The sequence below is a fragment of the Fundulus heteroclitus genome, chromosome 20, assembly GCF_011125445.2.
Source record: "Fundulus heteroclitus isolate FHET01 chromosome 20, MU-UCD_Fhet_4.1, whole genome shotgun sequence".
Taxonomy (NCBI): domain Eukaryota; kingdom Metazoa; phylum Chordata; class Actinopteri; order Cyprinodontiformes; family Fundulidae; genus Fundulus; species Fundulus heteroclitus.
In genome coordinates this window covers 27,250,589-27,260,265 of record NC_046380.1, presented here as the reverse complement: position 1 = coordinate 27,260,265, position 9,677 = coordinate 27,250,589, and positions in this window count along the sequence as shown.

The window sequence follows — 9,677 nt, the reverse complement described above, 5'->3', positions numbered from 1 at the left end:
TTATTAACATTTTTACTTCTTTACATGGTGCATGCCCCACAGCAACAGATCACAAGGGCTAGACTAAATATCTATCAGTTGTGTAGCTGTTGATTTAATGAGGCTGTTTAGGAGGATATATTTCATTAAAATAAAATATATATATAGTAGTTTGATCGAAGACCAACACGGCTTACTCTTATTTTAAGTTCCAGTGAGTCCTTCCCTGATCTCCTACCAAACGCAAACAAGGAATTTTTTCAATGACATAAATAAAAGTCAAAGGCTAAAACCTTTTCAGTAGAATGAACTCAAATGAAATGCTTTAGATTGCCATTTCCCTGATAACTAAATTGTTTATGCATGCGCTGTGACGTAACCCCAGTCACACGATGTTGTCATGGTAAATATATACAGAAACGGCTATATTTACCAACAAACCTGAGCAAAAGCAAAGCTTAAAAGACAAAAATAACAATTACCATGTCAGCAGGACATGACAGTCTTTCAGAAAAACATCGTATGCAACCAGAGTGAGTCACTGGCGTGTAAATTTAAAAAGTGTCAAATGACATGAATATGTACCTTTCATGCACAGTACGGTTCATGTCAGTTTTGAAGTGCGATAGATTAATGCAGTCATTCAGTATTTCAAGTGTTCTTATGGTGCCTTGTTTTGATCTTCATGTACCGTTATCGGGTCTCTTTCATTCGTACTGTTTGGAAAACAAAACCTGTTGTACATCACTACCTTTCCAATCCTCAACAATGGTAAAAAATGTATTTCATCTTATTCTGAGTGTTTCTTTTACATATATTTGGCATAAATGTATTTTATAATACACTATTCTAAATAACTGGTTAAACTGACTGCAATAGAAGGCGACCTGTCCAGGGTGCACCCCGCCTCTCTTCCATTGACAGCTGGAGATAGGCACCCCACAAGGGATGGACATGTTAAAAAATGGATGGATGGTTAAACAGAAATCATCAAGCACTACTTTTGCATTTCTACCACAGGTCCGCATGGTTCAGAAACAACCTGCCTACATTTAACAAATGGTGTTTAATTCAAAGGTATATGTGACTTTTCTAGCTGGGGAGCCACACAGAGGAGGAGGTTCTAAGGTACCTTGGACAGAACCAGTTCAAGTAACTACAGTTGAATTAAAATCTGCTTTTTTGCCCATGATTGTGTGCACAGTCAAGGAATTTGACTTAAATCACAACACTCACAATGTACAGGCATTAGGTCTGAATATATAATAAATAGAGCTCTGCAGTGTTGCTGACTACTCAGGCTTTAAGTTGCTCATTGTGTTCATCAGAGAGAACGTGTCTCTGTGGCAGCTGTTAATTTTTTTTACATAGAGCGCTGCAGCCCTGGCCAGTACAGTTCATGTGCAGGATGTGTGTGGTCAGTAGAGATGTTAGCTGCCCTGTTCCTGACACTAGACTGGTACAAGTCCTGAATGGAGGGAATGACAGCCTGGATGATCGTCTTTGCAGACCTAATTGTTTGTTGCTATCTGGACCTGTCCGGTTTTGTGCATGAGCCAAACCACACAGTGATGGACGTGCTAAAAAATGACTGAATGATGGCAGTGTAGAAGTGGACCAGCAGCTCCTAAGGAAGGTTGTACTTCTTGAGTTGCTGCAAGTACAGTCCCTGCTAGGCCTTCTGCCGAAAAGTGTCCGTGCATGAGGTCCTGAGAAAGGGTGGTTCCTAGGAACTGGAAGTGATTCACAGTAGACTCAGTGTTGAGGATGGTGAGGGGAAGCAGTGTGGGAGGTGTTCCCCTGTCGGCCGCTGTGATTTCACGGCCTGGTTAAGCTACAGGCACTTCTGACCGCACCAGTGGACCAGCTGATCCACCTCCTGTCTGCATTGTTAGACTCTGATGGGGTATTGGATTTAATATCACTTTATGATCACAGAAGTTCAAAACTTTAGCATAACCGATTACTAAGGGGAGCCGCCTTCTCTGAACCCAGCAGGCATGCATTGATAGAAGGCTGCAGGAACAAACTTCGATCCCAGCAGACTGAGCAAGACCCTTTGAGCCAGATATATCAGATAAAGATTAATTCATTCTTTCTTTCTGCATTGCATGCTGGGAGTGTGTTGGTGACGGTGAGGCTGCATGTGGTGAGTGTGATAGAGAATGGAGTAGGCTAGGTTTTCTCAGGAACCCTACAGGTAGCTGGTATTTGGCTATAAAACACATTAGCAGCAGGCCATAACAGAAAGAGGTGTACCAAATACAAATCAGGGCCTGTTTTGAGACTTCTGTGGCCCTTTAATTTGGGTTTATGTTTTAAATTTGGAGAAGCCCCATGTGATACTGACTGCTTTGAGCTATTCTATGGGTTCTTCTTTGATTTGTCCATTAAAAGCAGTTGCTAGTTTATGATGTATTTTTGCTAAGTGAACTAAATTTGCAGTGGTGGATGAATGATTTCAGATGTAACTGTTTATTTCTTTGTTAGGTTTCTGATTTAATTATTTAAAATGTATTGGGGCTTCATCAGGTCTGTCAAATGGATGCCCTTTCAATAATAATAATAATAATAATAATAATAAAAAAAAATCCAAATTTAGGTACACTATGCTAGATCTGGTGCTTTAACAAAGGTTTAACAAAGCATCTGACATAAACTTGGTGTCAGTAGTATTGATTTCACAATGTATTTATTGTACTTTTGGTTTCTGTTTGAAAAAAAATTAAAAAACATTGTATTATTAGTAAGAAAGAAGCGTACACATTTTTCAGTTTTCTGGTGAGAACCTTCTAGATACGTTTTTTTTTTATTTCACTCATCAAATGGACTAATTTTTTAGGTAAACACAAAAAACACACGAAAAGAATTTATAGAGGTAATATGTTTAAAAATGTGTCTTGTAAGCTTGAGAAGGGGAAAGGGGAAACCCCAGTCATGAGACTGAAAAAGCAGATGTCAAAAATTACAAAAGTCTTCATTCAAGCTGAGTTTGGGAAAAAGGAGTCTCTGCATTTATCAACAGGATTAGGCTAGAGTACTGATCTTTGTGGAAGATTATCCAATCAATTACGCCTATATCAACTCAACTGATATATAGATTTATTTAATCTTTAACACAAGTTTAACCTTACATTTGATTTCCGTTGGGATTAATAAAGTTTGAATTGAGCTGAATTGGATTGAATTGTTGATGCAGCAGTCAGAAATCTCACATGAAATTTAAACATATCCCTGTAGTTCGCACGTCACTTTTTAAGATAAGATGAGATAAATACCTTTACAGTCCCACAATGGGAAAATTTGGCCGTGATGAAGGCAAAAAAAAAAAAGAAAACTCCACATAGACAGTTATACTAGATTAGTAATGAATAACAAGCTAATGTGAAATTAAGTTCTAAAGATTCACCTTTATGACGCGCTTAATGCTCCAAAGTTCACTTCTTCCCACCAGTACACTGTTTAAAGCTATTTAATGTTTAATAAATAACTCTCTGTCTGTTAAGTATTGTCTGGAGGATATCAGATCTAGAGCTGATATCAGGACAATAGTTGAAAGGGATGATACAAACACTAGCGATCTTTTAACAGCAAACTCTGCACACACATAGAATTAATGAGTGACAACTTCTCAAGTTCAAGAATTTAATAAAATAAATAAAATTAACATTCAGAGAACATCACTATATAATGCTGTTTATCTGTGTTAACACTATATTTTAATCAATAAATCCTCTACTAGGCTAGTGAAACTTAACTAAACTACTAAAAAAAATTAAGATAAAAAGCTAAGCTAAGGAACTATTTACATGCAAAATAACACACAAGACAAACAAAATGGTTGATCATCATCAGAATAATTCAGTGAATCCTGGTTCACTGCAGATCTGATTTAAAGAACATGGAATGGAGTTAAATTAGCTTAACTAATTTAGAGCAACATTTAGCATGTGTTTCAATCCATTCACAATGCGAATCCCGAGTAAACAAAACATTAATTGATGAAATTACATTTTGTTTGAGTTAAAGAACCAAAGTTCACCTTAAAGAACATGGAATGAGTTTAAATTAGCTTCACTAATTCAGAACAACGTTTGGCATGTTGTCAACCCATTCACAATGCAAATCCATTATTTGATGAAATAACATTTTTCTTGAGTTAAAGAACCAAAGTTTCTCTTAAAGAATGTGAATTGAGGTTAAATTAGCTTAACTAATTCTGAACAACATTTGGCATGTTCTCAACCATTTCACAATGCAAAGTAACAAAATATTATTTGAGGAAATAACATTTTAAAGAATGAATTTCTCATTAAGAATCTGGAAACTTTATGAACGCTCGATTTTATTATTGCGATTCTACTTCCGGGAGCTAGGGGTCGCTGCAGCGATGGGGTCGCTTAAATCGGCTACTCCTAAAGTTATACAAAATGCCTTTAAACCAACATTAATATTCCATATTAATGCGGTAATAGCGCTCATAGCACTTTCGAACGATGGCGGAGTGAAACTAAGCAAGCTTTATGCTTGAAACGGCCGTATTTGAATAACTGGAAATCGGAAGTTACCAGAACCTAGTAGCATTTTGGCTAGCCGATTTTAGGCGCTAACTTTTCAAAGATTCGGCTTTTATTTTAGTCATAATGAGTGGGCCGGATAACATACATTAATATCCCACCAATGTATGAAACCCTTGTGGAGATAACGCTTGTGATAACCATAAAAACACACTCGAATCACATCGGCAATGACATGGCATCACAATGCTATCATGAGCTACAAACTCTTTGTGTTTAAAACAACCATGTGTGAGCATTACACAAACATTTCCTATTGACCATGTAACCTTTCCCTGAGGTTGAGATGTGGTGGCTTGCAGAGGTGGCTGGTTAGCCACCCTCTCCTCGGCAGCCCCAGGGAGGAAGTGAAGAATGGGCTTGAATCTGAGGAGTGGTCCAGGCTAAAGAGACCGTCCCAGCCTGAAACTCTTTCTCACAACCCCCTTCTGAGTTGTCCTCCAGCTACACCGCCAGAATTCAATCTGACATCAATTATTTCATCATGGCTTTAATATGGGACAACAACAGTGTTTCATGAGTTCGTTTGCTGAGGGTTCTTTTGTGGTTCTGCTGTCCTCAACCACCTTTCTGTTCATCAAGAAATTGATTTAAATCAAAATGCTGTACTCATATCTAATACAGATTCATTAGACACAGAGGGATGTATTTTTGAGCATTTATTTAATTTAATTTTGAAGAGAATGACTTACAGCTGGTAAATATCACAAAATAGTTTCTCAGAGAAATAAAGTATTTTATCAAACCAATGCAAAATGATTTTTTTTAAGACAGAAATGTCAGGCTACTAAAAAGCATGTCCACATAATGCAAAATGTCAGCACACCGTACTTGGCTGGGGCTCCTTTTGCAATTAATGCAATTAATTACTGCATTAATCTTGTGTCAATGTGTGTCTCTGCTAAGGTCTTAAGGATTACATTAATAGCAGCCTTTTTCTTGTCTTTAATTCTGGGTCTGGTGTCTCACATCTTGACAAGACTTCTTAGATTCTCTATGGGGTTCAGGACAGACATGTTGGCTTTCCTTTACCATGGCAATTGAAGCTGATGTTGATACTTTTGGCTGTGTTATCAGGCGCAGTGTTCTGCTAGAAAATGATATCAGCATTCCCATGAAGATTGCATAAGCCTATGTCCTGGACGTGTATGTGTGGGGTGGGTCTTAAAGTACTGGCCCAAGCTGTGGTCTCCACTAAACTCTTGAATGGGTTTTGTTTCCCAATCATCGCAAGGCTATGGGTATCGCTGTTGCCTGTGCACCTTGTTCCATGAGACTTTTATCTTCAACTATACTTTCCATCAGTATCCTTGGGTCCAGTAAACTGTAATGAGCCAGCTGATTTTGTAGCAACCTTTTATGGCTTTATACCCTGCTTGTGGAGGTTTCAGTAATTAAGGATTTGAAGATTGATGTCATCAATTTTCAAATCCTTAATTTTTATCATCACTATTGCAGCATTATTAGTTAAATATTATGCTAGTTTATCACTCAACTTTTCAGATGGTTTGCTGATAAAAATCTACATTCAACTGAATCAAATCACTTTTCACTGTAGACTAACTTCCTTCTTTGATATACAGCTTCTTTGCAACTAACAATTATCAGCTTTCAGCAAAAAAGGAAAAAACACAAGGAAATCACATTTCAATTGGACAAGATATCGCTTTAAGTTTCATTTCTCTGTCATTGCAAGAGTAAAAAAAAAAATGCAGTCAGATTGTCTCTAAATTAGAGGGGTTTGCAATTGTTTTTGGGTTTCTTCTGTATGTTTTTTATTTGACAACAGCCTTTTTCTGAACTGTGCTTTAGAGAATACAATGTCCCACTGGAGGCCTAATCTTCAACAATGTCTCTGACGTGTTTCAAGACAAAGTCCAATGCGTGAAGACGGGCTGCTAAAATTAGATTCTATGAATCCACGTCGGTTCTTTTCAGGGATCCAAGAAGTTTCTTGTTTGAAGTATTTTCAAAGACTGTTTCAAACGAGGGACTATACTTTCACAAATCCACCACCAGCAGCACGCCAGTGGGTTCAACGCTTCAGTGTACAGGAGCTCTACCGCCACCTGGTGGACGGATGTAACAGCAAGGCGAGTCTGGCTCAGAAGAACTTCACACATGTACATAGATTTACTTGAAAATCTGATAAGTAGTGGTGATAGAGACCTCTAAACTCTAATTAAATTATGAAACACAAGTTCAGTTAAGTTCAATTCAACTTGTCAGTTTCTCTGTCATATTTATAGCTCAAATTCACAACACATCAAGATACTTTATAAAGTCAAATTTAATCAAATCAGACAGATTGGTAAAAAAGTGTTCTGTCTGAGGAAACCTAGCAGATTGCATCATTCAATCCTCCTGAAAGAGTGTAGAGCCCCAGTGGACAGTCGTCTGCATGGTTGATGGCTTTGCAGCAATCCCTCATACTGAGCATGCATAAAGCGACGGTGGAGAGGAAAACTCCCCTTTTAGAGGAAGAAACTTCCAGCAGAACAAGGCTCAGTGTGAACAGTCATCTGCCCTTACCAACTGGGGGGTTAGGGATTTATGATGGAACTTGATTATTAAGGGCTTTATACATGAGAATCAGAATTTCAAATTCTATTCTTGATTTAACAGGAATCCTATGAAGAAAAGCTAAAATAGGAGAAATATGATCCCTCTGGTTGATTTTCACAAGAACTCTTGCTGCAGCATTTTGGATCAGCTGAAGGCTTCAAACTGCATTTTGTGGACTTCCTGATAGTAAAGAATTGTCCAGCCTTGAATTAACAATTGCATCTCGAAACCTGTTTAATATGGGATTTAAATTACATTGTCATGAATCGGAGGCAGGGGACCCAGAATTCAGCCAGACCAGCAGAGCTTCAGATCAGGCTCTTAATTAACAAAAAAAAAAAAAAAAAATCAAAGACTGAGGCAAAAACCAAAAAACCTCACAACCAAAAAAACGGCACAAAAATAAACAGACTAACAGGGCAGGCAGGACAGGAACAGACAGGAACAGGATGGCTCAGATCACTGGAGAAAAGGAGTCAAAAATCCAAAAGCAAACCAATAAACAGAAACTTGCAGGAGGAGACTCACCCATACTCAAACAGACGACCTGGCACTGATGTTTGGTCTCAACAGTTTATAAGGAGGATGAAGCAGGTGAAACCGGTCAGATATGATTGCAGCAGGGGTGGAGTAAGGCAGGTGTGCAGAGTAAGTAATTAGACCAGACATCAGTGCAGAGGCTCAAAACAAGAAATAAATCAGAAACCAAACCTAAACTAAGAAGCTAACAGGACAAGACAAAACTCAAAGCAGCCAGAAAACCTAAGACAGGGGAGTAAAATAACTAACATAACCAGAACAGAACCCAGAACATTACATACATGTATTGGTCAAAAATAACACCAAGGTTTTTTTTCTTTTTCTTTTTTCTTTTCTTTTTTTTTACTTTATTACCAGAGCCCAGTTTAATGCCATCCAGATTGGGTGAATAATTAAGAAGTGAGTTTTTTAAGGACTCTGGCCCAAAGATGACATCTTCTGTTTTGTCAGATTTTAAAAGCAGAAATATTTAAAGTCATCCAGGTTTTGAAGTCATCAAGACATGTCTGTAGTGGAAGTAATTGATTGGATTCAACAGGATTTATCGATGAATATAGCTGAGTGTCATCAGCATAACAGTGGAAATTAATCCCATGCTGTCTGATCATTTTACCAATTGGAAGCATATATATAGTAAAGAGAATTGGTCCAAGGACTGAACCCTGTGGTACTCCACAGGTGACCCTAGAGTTTGAGGAAGATTTATTATTAACATGAACAAACTGGAATCTGTCCGACAGATAAGATTTAAACCAGCCTAATGCTTTCCCCTTAATCCCTACAGTATGTTCAAGTCTTTGTAGGAGAATATTGTGATCAACTGTATCAAACGCAGCACTGAGTTCTAACAGGACAAGTACAGACACAAGTCCATTATCTGAGGCCATGAGAATATCATTAGTGACCTTCACCAGAGCTGTTTCAGTGCTATGATGAGCTCTGAAGCCTGACTGAAACTTTTCAAGTAGGTCATTACTTTGTAAAAATTCACATTCTTGAGTAGCAACTACATTCTCAAGAATTTTAGATAGGAAAAGAAGATTAGAAATAGGCCCGTAATTTATTAACTCATCTTGATCAAGAGAATGTTTCTTAAGAAAAGGTTTAATAACAGCTACTTTAAAAGCCTGTGGTACACATCGATTTACTAAGGATAGATTAATCATGTCTAAAATAGGGGCATTAATTAATCAATTCCTCATTAAACAACTTGATTGGGATTGGGTCTAACATACAGGTAATAGGTTTACATGAAGCTAAAATTTTAGATAGCTTAGAAAGCTCTACTGCTTCTAAACCCTTCAAACACCGATCAGGTTCTAAACATTTCTCTAACACAGCTTCACTTACTGAGGACAAGGTAATCATGTTTGGGAGGATGCCAATTATTTAATTTTGAATGGAATCAATTTTATTAATGAAGAATCCCATAAAATCATTACTGCTGAGAGCTGCAAGAATGGATGGATCAACAGAGCTATGACCTGGGTAAGTTTGGCAACTGCAGTGAAGAGAAATCTAAGATTATTTTTATTCCCCTATATTAATGATGAAAAATAAGCTGCTCTAACTCTGCAAATGGTCTGTTTATACAACAGAAGACTGTTTTTCCAGATTAGGTTGGACTCCTCTAGATGTGTAGAGTGCCATTTTCTCTCCAATTTCCTAACGTTGAGCTTGAAAGAACGCAGCTCTGAATTAAACCAGGAAGCCAGTTTCCTGAGAATAATTACCTTTCTTTTCAAGGGGACTACAGTGTCAACAAGAGCATCAACTTGTGAATGAGAAAAATAACACTGCTGCTCTCTGCTCTGTATTAGTGTGATAGTGAGGAAACTAAAAGCAGAACAGACTCTTTATAGTTTGATACAGCATTGCCCGATAAAAATCTACTATAATGAAACCTTCTATTCGGGTGAAGAACTCAGTTAAACTGAACTCAAAGATTATTGAATATGATTAAAAAATATGGGCAAAGAGGTAACGCAAAGTCAAAGCACCAGTCCTACGTTTTTC